Below are 11,668 nucleotides of genomic sequence, written 5' to 3'. Positions count from 1 at the left end.
ACCGTTTTCTGTTGACGCCTTCGGGCAAATACGCTTTCCCTCTTGAGCTTGCGCATTTCCAATCGAACCGTTTTCTGTTTTCTCAGTTAAAACCCTGGAACTTTTCTGTTTCATTACAGATAAGTCCCTGGACAGAAACCTTTATAACTTTTTAATAAAAAGGGATTTTTGAGTGATTCTTTTTCTGTCAATCTTCAAATTTTGTCTAGTTTTTATGGGATTTATTTGAGAAATATTTGGAGAAGTTTCTGTGCACCCATTGGTTTTCACGTTAGTACCCGTTTTTCGTGATTGCCGTAGGTTCCGGAAGAGGTGACGGAGCCGCGAACTGCGCCGAGCTAGACTCCGACTTCTCCGAACCAGGCAAGCATGTTTGAACATTTGATATGATAAGTGTTTTGCATATTTGCTTGAAAGTTTGTGCGTGGCATATGAGTGTCGGTAAATACCTCGTTGCTTGTAAGGCAACTGCCTGCATGTTCCAAAGTTGCGATGATCTCTGATGAGAGATGGCCTAATCATGTGGTGACATGAAGGGCAGCAAGGTGGTACTGTTGTAGCATACCAGCCTTGCGTCATCCGACTTTCTCCGACGTTAACGTGGACGGAGTCACGTTATCGTTCTTTTCCCCGCATGTTCCAAAGTTGCGATGATCTCTGATGAGAGATGGCCTAATCATGTGGTGACATGAAGGGCAGCAAGGTGGTACTGTTGTAGCATGCCAGCCTTGCGTCATCCGACTTTCTCCGACGTTAACGTGGACGGAGTCACGTTATCGTCCTTTCCCCCTTCCGTGCTACCACATGTTTCATTTGCCAGGATGCGGTTTAGTAAGTTGGTAACCTCTTTCCGTGTACACACCAAACAGAGAGGCCGGGATGATGGTACCTTGGCCCAGGATTAAAGCCAGTCATCCGGTCAGGGGGCATGGGTGTTTCCGGTTGGGACCAAGAGGGGGGGCACCCCCTTAGAGCGCGCGTATAGAAATTTGATCCCATGCTACGCGAGGTTGTAGCCTCCCCGTCTCAAGGTTTTTCTTGAACATTGCCGAGGGTGATCCCTGGCTTCGGAAGGTTGAATTGGGTGTGTACTGGTTAGACGTGTTTCTTCCAAAACACCGTAAGCGGAACTAGTCCCCGTGACTACTGAAATCCGTTGGCTGTGGTTAAGTACAAACTCTGCAGAGTCAATTCCTTCCAAATCATCGTATCCATGATCAAGTAGTGTAATCAGTATATCCATATCTATCCGCGTGAAAAACTTGTCCCCGGTGAACAAGCTCAAGTGGTAAATCCAGTTAAATTATTATTCCTGTGGATGGACTAACTTTATATTTGTCTCGTACTTGTGATAATTTATGTTCCCGAACTATTGTATTATTGAGCTACAATATAAGCCCTTTATGTGACGTCGCTCAGACGTCCGACTGTGGCATGTTCGTCTTTTATTTTCTGTTATAAGCCCTTTATGTGATGTCGCTCAGACGTCCGACTGTGGCATTATTATTATTCTTGCAGTTTCCTCTCGAGGAGTCATTCAGACACTCGTTTGGCACCAGTATTACTATTCTTGCATTTTCCGCTCGAGGAGTGATTCAGACACTCGTTTGGCACCAGTATTACTATTCTTGCATTTTCCGCTCGAGGGGTCATTCAGACACTCGTTTGGCACCAGTATTACTATTCTTGCATTTTCCTCTCGAGGAGTCATTCAGACACTCGTTTGGCACCAGTATTACTATTCTTGCATTTTCCGCTCGAGGAGTCATTCAGACACTCGTTTGGCACCAGTATTACTATTCTTGCATTTTCCGCTCGAGGAGTCATTCAGACACTCGTTTGGCACCAGTATTACTATTCTTGCATTTTCCTCTCGAGGAGTCATTCAGACCCTCGTTTGGCACCAGTATTACTATTCTGCAGTTTCCGCTCGAGGCGTCATTCAGACCCTCGCTTGGCACCCAGTATTTATTATCTCTATGTCTGAACGCACTGGATAAATTGTTCATATGCTTCATGATTACATTTGTTGTATCTTATGTCCGAACTGTCTTGCGAGTACTTTCATAGTACTCACCTGGCTTGTTGATTTGGCCAGATGTTGACAAAGGCAATCTCTTGGATGAAGAGTTTGATAGCGCGTCCGACGCCTAGGGGAGTCCCAGTCAGTCCTGCGCGATCCCGGATTTTGGTCACTTGTATTATATACGCTTCCGCCACCCGCAATAAGTCTCCTCGAGCCTCACTCCGACGCTCGAAGAGCTGTAGTCTTCAGGAGTCATATCACTCGCTTCGCGGTGATATTTCCACCACCGTTATTATCGTGAGTTAGTAGTATCCCACCCTATCCGCCGTCTTGTTTTAGCGGCGTGCATGTAATAAATTGTTGGGCATCCTCCGCTCAACCTTGTATTATATTCAGTACTCCTGGTATTTTTCTTCTGTGACCAAGATATTGTCTACCAGTGAGAAGGAATTCTTCCTTACTGGTCCGTAAAAGGGATTGGTCTATCAATAATTATTTTATTGAAAATCCGGTCGTGACAAGCTTGGTATCAGAGCCAGGCTGACTGTAGGAAGCCACTAGGTGCGATCGCTAATCGGTTATTAGCGTTTTCGTGATTTTTCAGCCTTTTGCAATTGTAGCTATTTTCTGTTGGTCATCATAAATTTATGACATGACTACTCAGAATTTTTGCCTACTTTTGTAGATGGCTGGCAGCAGCTGTGAGAATCGAGTGTTCACGAACGTGCCCGAGGGGTTTGTCAAGCTCCTCGTCTCCATCACCAAGCTCGCGATCGGGCCAGCAGCTCGCCCGGAGTTCACACTCTATCAGCACAAGCTCAGTGATGACGTGTCTATGCACCAAGCTGTGGTGCAATTCAAGGGAGGACGTTCTGCAGCTCGCCACTTCCGTTTTGTGGGAAGGGCCATGCCTACCGAGAGGCATGCCATGCAGATGGCTGCCCGTGAGGCGATAGCTCGCCTTCGGGACATCCTTCCTACGATGAAGACTCGTCGCTACCGCTACCTCCCATGCCATGTGCCATACACCAGTCACTATGCGTTTGCCTGCCATCGGGGAGAGCGATATGAAGCCATCAAGATGGTTGTGGAATATCTCAAGGCTCTGGAGGAGTCTTTCGACAACCTCGTGGACGATCTTGTGGCTGCCCGCATGGACTTAGTCCGGGGCGGTCCTGCCAGCAGGAAGGAGCTTCTCCACACGGCGCCACCTCTGACATTCGTCTCGTCTTCAGCCTCGCATGCACCGGCCGTTTTGGCCACTGCTCGCCGTCTGCCTACCACTGAGGAGTTCGACCGAGTCATCGCTCCTACTCCAGTCAGAGCCGCACCGCCTGCCGCACCCGCTCTACCACCAGTCGCCCCCGCACCATCACCGCAGCGCAGCGTTGCGCGCCAGGAGCCAGCTAGAGAGGAGGTGGAGGTGGATTCTCCTGGACCGCTGAGTCTTGCCATCGGCAAGGGGAAGGAAATCTTCACCATCTCCGACTGAGAGCACCGAGTAGCCGCGCGTTATGTCTGCTTGTATGATGTGCTGTTTTATCTGTACGCTAGTTTGTATTGGTGTGTTTGCTGCCTTCCGGAGTAGTACGCTAGTCTAAATAACATGTCAGGATGCGTACGCGCATCCTGAGTGCTGTATCGTGTGTTTGTATTTCGCGTGTAAGATTTGTGTTAAGCAGTCTTTTCTCCGTGCAAAACCGCTTATATTTTTCCTTGAAAACCTTGATCTTTTAAATTTGTTGCCTTTGCAAGATTTTCCTTGTGTTGCACAGTTTTTCTCATGAGTTTTGCACAATAATACCCCAGACTGGAAAAATGTCTCGCCCATGGACTCGCTCCATGCCCAATCAGCCAGAAGAGGTTTATGGGACTCAGACTAGCAACAATTTCACTCAGGGTCAGTCCAGTCAACAAGACAGCGAAGCAGCCCTGTCACAAGTATGCCGTCTCTTCGAGCAAAGCCAGCAACAGCACCAAGAGATGATGAATCATGTCATCAATATGGGAAACCACCGTGAGCCCTATCAACAGCATTCCAAGTTATCTGAGTTACAGAAGACTCACCCCTCAACTTTTGCTCACACCGATAGGCCGCTGGAAGCCGATGATTGGCTTCGTGACATTGAAAGGAAGCTGATCATTGCTCAGTGTTCAGATCATGAGAAGGTGATTTATGCACCACACTACCTTACTGGAGCAGCTGCAGCATGGTGGGAAAATTTCCTACACATGCATCCCAGTGAACACAACATCACCTGGGAAGAGTTCAAGGAAGGCTTCCGTGGGGCACACATCCCCGGGAGCATCCTAAAGATCAAGAAGAGGGAGTTTGATGACCTGAAGCAGAGAGGCATGTCAGTAACAGAATACAATGGTCAGTTTACCCAGCTGTCTCGTTATGCCTACGACGAGCACATGACAGAAAATAAGAAGATGGAAAAATTCCTGGACGGCCTGGCACCAGCACTAAGATGCCAACTGATTGTACACACCTTCCCGGATTTTAAAACTCTGGTAGACAAGGCCATTACCTTGGAGAATGAGCGCCATAGTCTGGAAGATATCCGTAAGCGAAAGAGGGACAAGATGACTCTTGCTTGCAACAACCGAAGCAAGGCTGAGGTTCCACGAACAGAAGCAAGGAGATCCACGACTACTGATCCAAGGCCCGTCGGACAGTTTCATGCCAGGGATAAGGAGTACACATACTGTCCAGGGGTCACCTGCTATGCTTGTGGTCAAGAAGGGCACTATGCTAAACAGTGCCCAAAGCCAAAGAACTCGGCACCCAAGCCAAACAATGGTGGGAACAATCCAGCCCCCAAGCGCAACAATTTCAACCCCAACAACAACCACCGGAAGGATCACCTGAACCATGTGACCAGGGAAGAGGCGCAGAATGCCCCAGACATCGTGCTCCCTGTCAACACAGTACCTGCCACGGTTTTGTTTGATTCTGGAGCTTCCCATTCGTTCGTTTCGAAGAGTTTTGTTTTGCAACATGGTTTTCCGATACTTCCCTTGGAAAAATCTATGATCATCAAGTCCCCCGGAAATAAGCAAATCGCTCAGGGTTACTGCCGAGGAGTGGTCATTGAGTTCGAAGGACTACAATTCCACGCAAATCTCATCGTGTTGGAGAGTAAGGGACTGGATGTCATTTTAGGGATGGACTGGTTGACCACCAACAAAGGATTCATTGACTGTTTCAATCGGACCGTGATTCTCACTCACCATCACGGCAAGACAATAAGAGTTTCCGCTCAAGAAAGGCCACGATCACAGCAACCAAAACTGAACAAAATGGACATTGCAGAACTGAGAAAGGTTCCAGTGGTATGCGAGTTTCCTGATGTGTTCCCTGAAGAACTACTAGGCATGCCACCAGACCGAGAGATAGAATTCAGCATCGAACTAGCACCTGGCACCGCTCCCATCTATAAGAAGCCATATAGAATGGCACCCTCAGAATTGGTGGAGTTGAAGAAGTAGATAAAAGAATTATTGGACAAAGGATTTATTCGAGCCAGCTCTTCACCATGGGGTTCGCCAGTGTTGTTCGCCAAGAAGAAGGATGGGACACTGAGACTGTGTATAGACTATCGAGCCCTCAATATGGTCACCATCAAAAACAAATATCCGATGCCACGGATAAATGATTTGTTTGACCAGCTCGCACAAGACAAGGTATTCTCAAAGATTGATTTGAGATCGGGATATCACCAATTGAAAGTATGGACAGAAGATATCCCCAAGACAGCATTCACTTCCAGATATGGGTTATACGAGTTTACAGTGATGCCTTTTGGACTAACGAACGCCCCCGCATATTTCGTCCACCTCATGAACAAAGTGTTCATGAAATTCATGGACAAATTTGTTGTGGTATTCATTGACGATATTCTGGTTTACTCAAGGACACCAGAAGAGCATGCTGAGCACCTCAGAATTGTTTTGGGAGAATTGAGGAAACATCAGTTGTACGCCAAATTTAGCAAGTGCGAATTTTGGCTAAGACAAGTTGGTTTCTTAGGCCATATACTGAACCAAGAAGGTGTGGCCGTAGACCCAGAAAAAGTCAAGGCCATACTGGACTGGAAGCCACCCGCCAACGTTACTGATGTGCGGAGTTTCCTAGGAATGGCCGGATATTACAGAAGATTTATTGAAGGATTCTCCACTGTGGCAAAACCTATGACACAGTTGCTCAAGAAGGACAAGAAATTTGTATGGACGGAAGCATGCGAGAAAAGCTTCCAAGAACTCAAGAAGAAGCTGACAACCGCACCGCTCTTAACTGTGCCAGACATACACAAGAGCTTTGAAGTGTATTGTGACGCATCCCGAAAAGGTCTCGGATGTGTACTAATGCAGGATGGCAAAGTTGTCGCATATGCCTCCAGGCAGCTGCGAAAACATGAGGAAAATTACCCAACACATGACTTGGAGCTAGCAGCAGTTATTCATGCACTCAAGGAGTGGAGGCACTTTCTGTTGGGAAATCGCTGTGAAATATACACCGACCATAAGAGCCTCAAATATATTTTCACACAGCCAGAGCTAAATTTACGCCAACGATGCTGGTTGGAATTGGTCAAGGACTATGATGTCGGCATTCACTACCATCCTGGGAAAGCAAATGTAGTGGCAGATGCCCTTAGTCGAAACCCCAGCCCGGACAATGACGGTCCGCAAAACTTGAGGCCTGAGTTTCAGCAAGAGTTCGCTAGGCTCAACATGATGTTAGTCTCTGAGGGCACCGTATCAAATCTGGAGATACAACCCACCCTGGTGGAACAAATTAAGAAGGCTCAACAGGGACATCCCAGCATCGAAGGCATAAAGAAGAAAATGAACCTTGGTAAGGCTTCAGAGTTCATCACAGACAGTGAAGGAACTTTATGGTACGGAGACAGACTTTGCGTACCTAACATTGAGGAACTCAAGCAACAAATCTTAACCGAAAGCCACACCGCTCCATACTCGATCCATCCTGGAGGAACCAAAATGTACAAGGACATTCAGGAAAGATTTTGGTGGCACGGTATGAAAAGAGATATAGCCACATTCATTGCTTGTTGCGATTCATGTCAGCGCATCAAGGCCGAGCATCAAAAGCCAGCAGGACTACTCCAGCCAAACAGGATACCGGAGTGGAAATGGGATGAAATAGGAATGGATTTCATCGTCGGACTACCCCGATCACAACGTGGGAATGACGCCATATGGGTCATCACAGACCGATAACCAAGGTTGCTCATTTCATTCCCGTGAAGACTACCTACTCCACACAAAGACTGGCCAAACTTTATCTCTCCCGTATAGTTTGCTTGCACGGAGTCCCAAAGACTATAATATCAGACGGAGGCACCCAATTCGTCTCCAAATTTTGGGATCACCTACAACAAGCCCTGGGCACGCAACTAGCTTTCAGTACAGCATACCACCCTCAGACTGATGGACAAACGGAACGTGTAAATCAAATCCTAGAGGATATGCTAAGAGCCTGTGTGCTCACCTAAGGATCCAGTTGGGAAGAGAGTTTGCCGTATGCCGAATTCGCTTACAACAACAGTTACCAAGCCAGCTTGCAAATGGCACCTTTTGAAGCATTGTACGGACGGAGGTGTCGTACCCCACTGAATTGGTCAGAAACAGGTGACAGCCGTATCTTCGGCCCAGATATGCTTAAAGAGGCCGAGGAGAAAGTTAAACAAATCTGGGACAGACTCAAGACAGCACAGAGCCGACAAAAGAGCTACTATGATCAGAAGCATCGTGAGGTCAGCTTTGAACCCGGTGATTCCGTATACCTCCGAGTATCTCCTATGAGGGGTCTGCAACGGTTCAAAATTAAGGGGAAGCTAGCCCCAAGATTTATTGGACCATTTTGTGTAAAGGCACGAAGAGGCACGGTAGCCTACCAACTAAACCTACCCAAGGAGCTGTCAGACGTCCATGACGTATTCCACGTCTCATAGTTGAGGAAATGTGTGAGTAACCCAGAGAAGCATGTACCTCATGAGAACATTGATATGCAACCAGATCTCACCTACAGAGAGAGGCCAGTAAAAATATTGGAAGAGTCTGAACGGAGGACCCGTCAGAAAACGACAAAGTTTTTCAGAGTTCAGTGGAGCAACCACACTGAGGATGAAGCTACATGGGAAAGGGAAGATTTCCTCCGGACAGAGTATCCATATCTATTTGAGGATCAGCAGAAATCTCGAGGACGAGATTTTTCCTAAGGGGGTAGGTGTTGTGACACCCAAGTTTTTAATTGGATTTTTCAAAAGATTTTATTTGACTTGAGGGAGGTGATTTAAATTTTTCTTCAAAAGAACTCTCCCTTTCAAACATTTTTTATGGCAAAATTTTTATTTGGATTCACCCAAGACCTGTCTTTGGTCTTGGAGGTTCTTGCTTTTTATTTGGACTCAAGACAAAATACTTTTCACTTGGAAAAAAATGCCTTTTGAAAATCTCTTTGAAATTTGCACTATGGCTTTTGGAATAATCCTTTACCACTTTCAACAATTCCCTCTTGCCATGGCCTTAGTGCAAATCCATTCCCCTAACCCTCCCCTCATCTTTGGATCATGTTTTGCATCAAATCCAGCAAGTTGAACCTCCCCTATGTTTATTTTCCATTTAAATCTTATTCAAATAAATTTCTGTCTTCTATTCTATCCATTGGTGATTTACAAAGGAACTCTACTTTCTGTTTTGATTTTTGCCCCCAAACCAACTCTCCTCCCTAGTCCTTTGAACCCTCAACCAAGATCCATGAAGATCCACTAGTCTTCAGTTCAAATTTTTCAAACTACACTTACTGCAAGTTTGGACCAGATTTGTCAAATTTGGTGAAATTCATTCAAATCCTTTTCCAAAAATTCCAAGTAAAATCAGGCAGCCTCTGGGTGCATTGAGTGGTCACCTCACCAAGTTACAGCCCCAGAATTTTTTTTCTCATTGCCAAATCTTTCTGTCGAACACCTGCAGTGCATTGTCAAAATCAGGTTCAGAAAGTTCAGAGAACAGTTCAGTGGCTTACTGTCGTTTTCTTCAAAGATGGTTGTCGATCTCACCAGTGCCACTGTGTCGCCTTGCTCCTCGTCCCCTCCCCCTTGTTCCTGCACCGCACGAACGCCTGGCACCTTGCGGACGTCGGCGACGAGCAGCAGAAGGTGCGCCGCCCCGTGACCGACGCCAGCGGCGGCTTTGCGGCCGCCAGCGGGAGGCACGGCGCTGACGGCGCCACCCAGCGCCGCCCAAGCCACCGGAGCTCGCCGCGTGGCCTTCCACTCCCCCGAACACGCTGCCGCTCTCGTCGTGAACCGCAGGGCGCGGAGCGCGCTCTCTGCCGCCGTCGAGCCCGTGCGGCCATCTCACCGTGGACCGACACCATTACGCCAAGACCAACTCCGTTTAGCTGTGGAATGACACCAGTACCCTCCACTGATGCTGCCTGGCCACTCAAACCTCCTGCCAATCCACTGCATCGCCGTAATCGCTCACCGGAGATTCTCCGTTCACGGCCACCCCGTCGATCCGCCTATAAATAGAGGCCCCGAGCTTCAACTCGAGCACACACCATCCCTGCACTCCACCTAGAGCACGCCTAGCCACTGGAAGAGCCCCGAGGAGGTCTCCTTCCTCGACTCCGGCCGCCGCGACCCGCCACGGGATCCAGCTCGATTCGCCCCCGTGTGTGCACCTCCGCCTCCTTCTCTTGCCAGTAGCTTCACTATGCATCTCTCCTTCTGACCCGCGCTTCAATTCGAAGTTTGCAGCCCTCCACCGGAGTTCCCCACCATCACCCGAGCCGCCGTCCGCCGGAGATAGTGTCGCCGTCGACGTGGTGCTCTCCGTTGGTCGAGTCCACCACCCACCGACGCGGAAGAACACGCTGAAGCTCTCGGTACCCTCCGATCCTCCTAACTCGCCGTGGTTCGACGCCGGCGTCCACCGCAGTCTTCGGGCGCCGGCGAGCTTTTCAAACCTGACATGTGGACCCCGCATGTCAGCCTCTGTTATATTCTCCCTCGAACTGTTTTCTGTTGGCGCCTTCGGGCAAATACGCTTTCCCTCTTGAGCTTGCGCATTTCCAATCGAACCGTTTTCTGTTTTCTCAGTTAAAACCCTGGAACTTTTCTGTTTCATTACAGATAAGTCCCTGGACAGAAACCTTTATAACTTTTTAATAAAAAGGGATTTTTGAGTGATTCTTTTTCTGACAATCTTCAAATTTTGTCTAGTTTTTATGGGATTTATTTGAAAAATATTTGGAGAAGTTTCTGTGCACCCATTGGTTTTCACGTTAGTACCCTTTTTTGTGATTGTCGTAGGTTCCGTAAGAGGTGACGGAGCCGCGAACTTCGCCGAGCTAGACTCCGACTTCTCCGAACCAGGCAAGCATGTTTGAACATTTGATATGATAAGTGTTTTGCATGTTTGCTTGAAAGTTTGTGCATGGCATATGAGTGTCGGTAAATACCTCGTTGCTTGTAAGGCAACTGCCCGCATGTTCCAAAGTTGCGATGATCTCTGATGAGAGATGGCCTAATCATGTGGTGACATGAAGGGCAGCAAGGTGGTACTGTTGTAGCATACCAGCCTTGCGTCATCCGACTTTCTCCGACGTTAACGTGGACGGACTCACGTTATCGTTCTTTTCCCCGCATGTTCCAAAGTTGCGATGATCTCTGATGAGAGATGGCCTAATCATGTGGTGACATGAAGGGCAGCAAGGTGGTACTGTTGTAGCATGCCAGCCTTGCGTCATCCGACTTTCTCCGACGTTAACGTGGACGGAGTCACGTTATCGTCCTTTCCCCCTTCCGTGCTACCACATGTTTCATTTGCCAGGATGCGGTTTAGTAAGTTGGTAACCTCTTTCCGTGTACACACCAAACAGAGAGGCTGGGATGATGGTACCTTGGCCCAGGATTAAAGCCAGTCATCCGGTCAGGGGGCATGGGTGTTTCCGGTTGGGACCAAGAGGGGGGCACCCCCTTAGAGCGCGCGTATAGAAATTTGATCCCATGCTACGCGAGGTTGTAGCCTCCCCGTCTCAAGGTTTTTCTTGAACGTTGCCGAGGGTGATCCCTGGCTTCGGAAGGTTGAATTGGGTGTGTACTGGTTAGACGTGTTTCTTCCAAAACACCGTAAGCGGAACTAGTCCCCGTGACTACTGAAATCCGTTGGCTGTGGTTAAGTACAAACTCTGCAGAGTCAATTCCTTCCAAATCATCGTATCCATGATCAAGTAGTGTAATCAGTATATCCATATCTATCCGCGTGAAAAACTTGTCCCCGGTGAACAAGCTCAAGTGGTAAATCCAGTTAAATTATTATTCCTGTGGATGGACTAACTTTATATTTGTCTCGTACTTGTGATAATTTATGTTCCCGAACTATTGTATTATTGAGCTACAATATAAGCCCTTTATGTGACGTCGCTCAGACGTCCGACTGTGGCATGTTCGTCTTTTATTTTCTGTTATAAGCCCTTTATGTGATGTCGCTCAGACGTCCGACTGTGGCATTATTATTATTCTTGCAGTTTCCTCTCGAGGAGTCATTCAGACACTCGTTTGGCACCAGTATTACTATTCTTGCATTTTCCGCTCGAGGAGT

This window comes from Triticum aestivum, chromosome 7D (assembly GCF_018294505.1).
Source record: "Triticum aestivum cultivar Chinese Spring chromosome 7D, IWGSC CS RefSeq v2.1, whole genome shotgun sequence".
Classification (NCBI taxonomy): domain Eukaryota; kingdom Viridiplantae; phylum Streptophyta; class Magnoliopsida; order Poales; family Poaceae; genus Triticum; species Triticum aestivum.
This window is presented reverse-complemented; position numbering follows the sequence as displayed.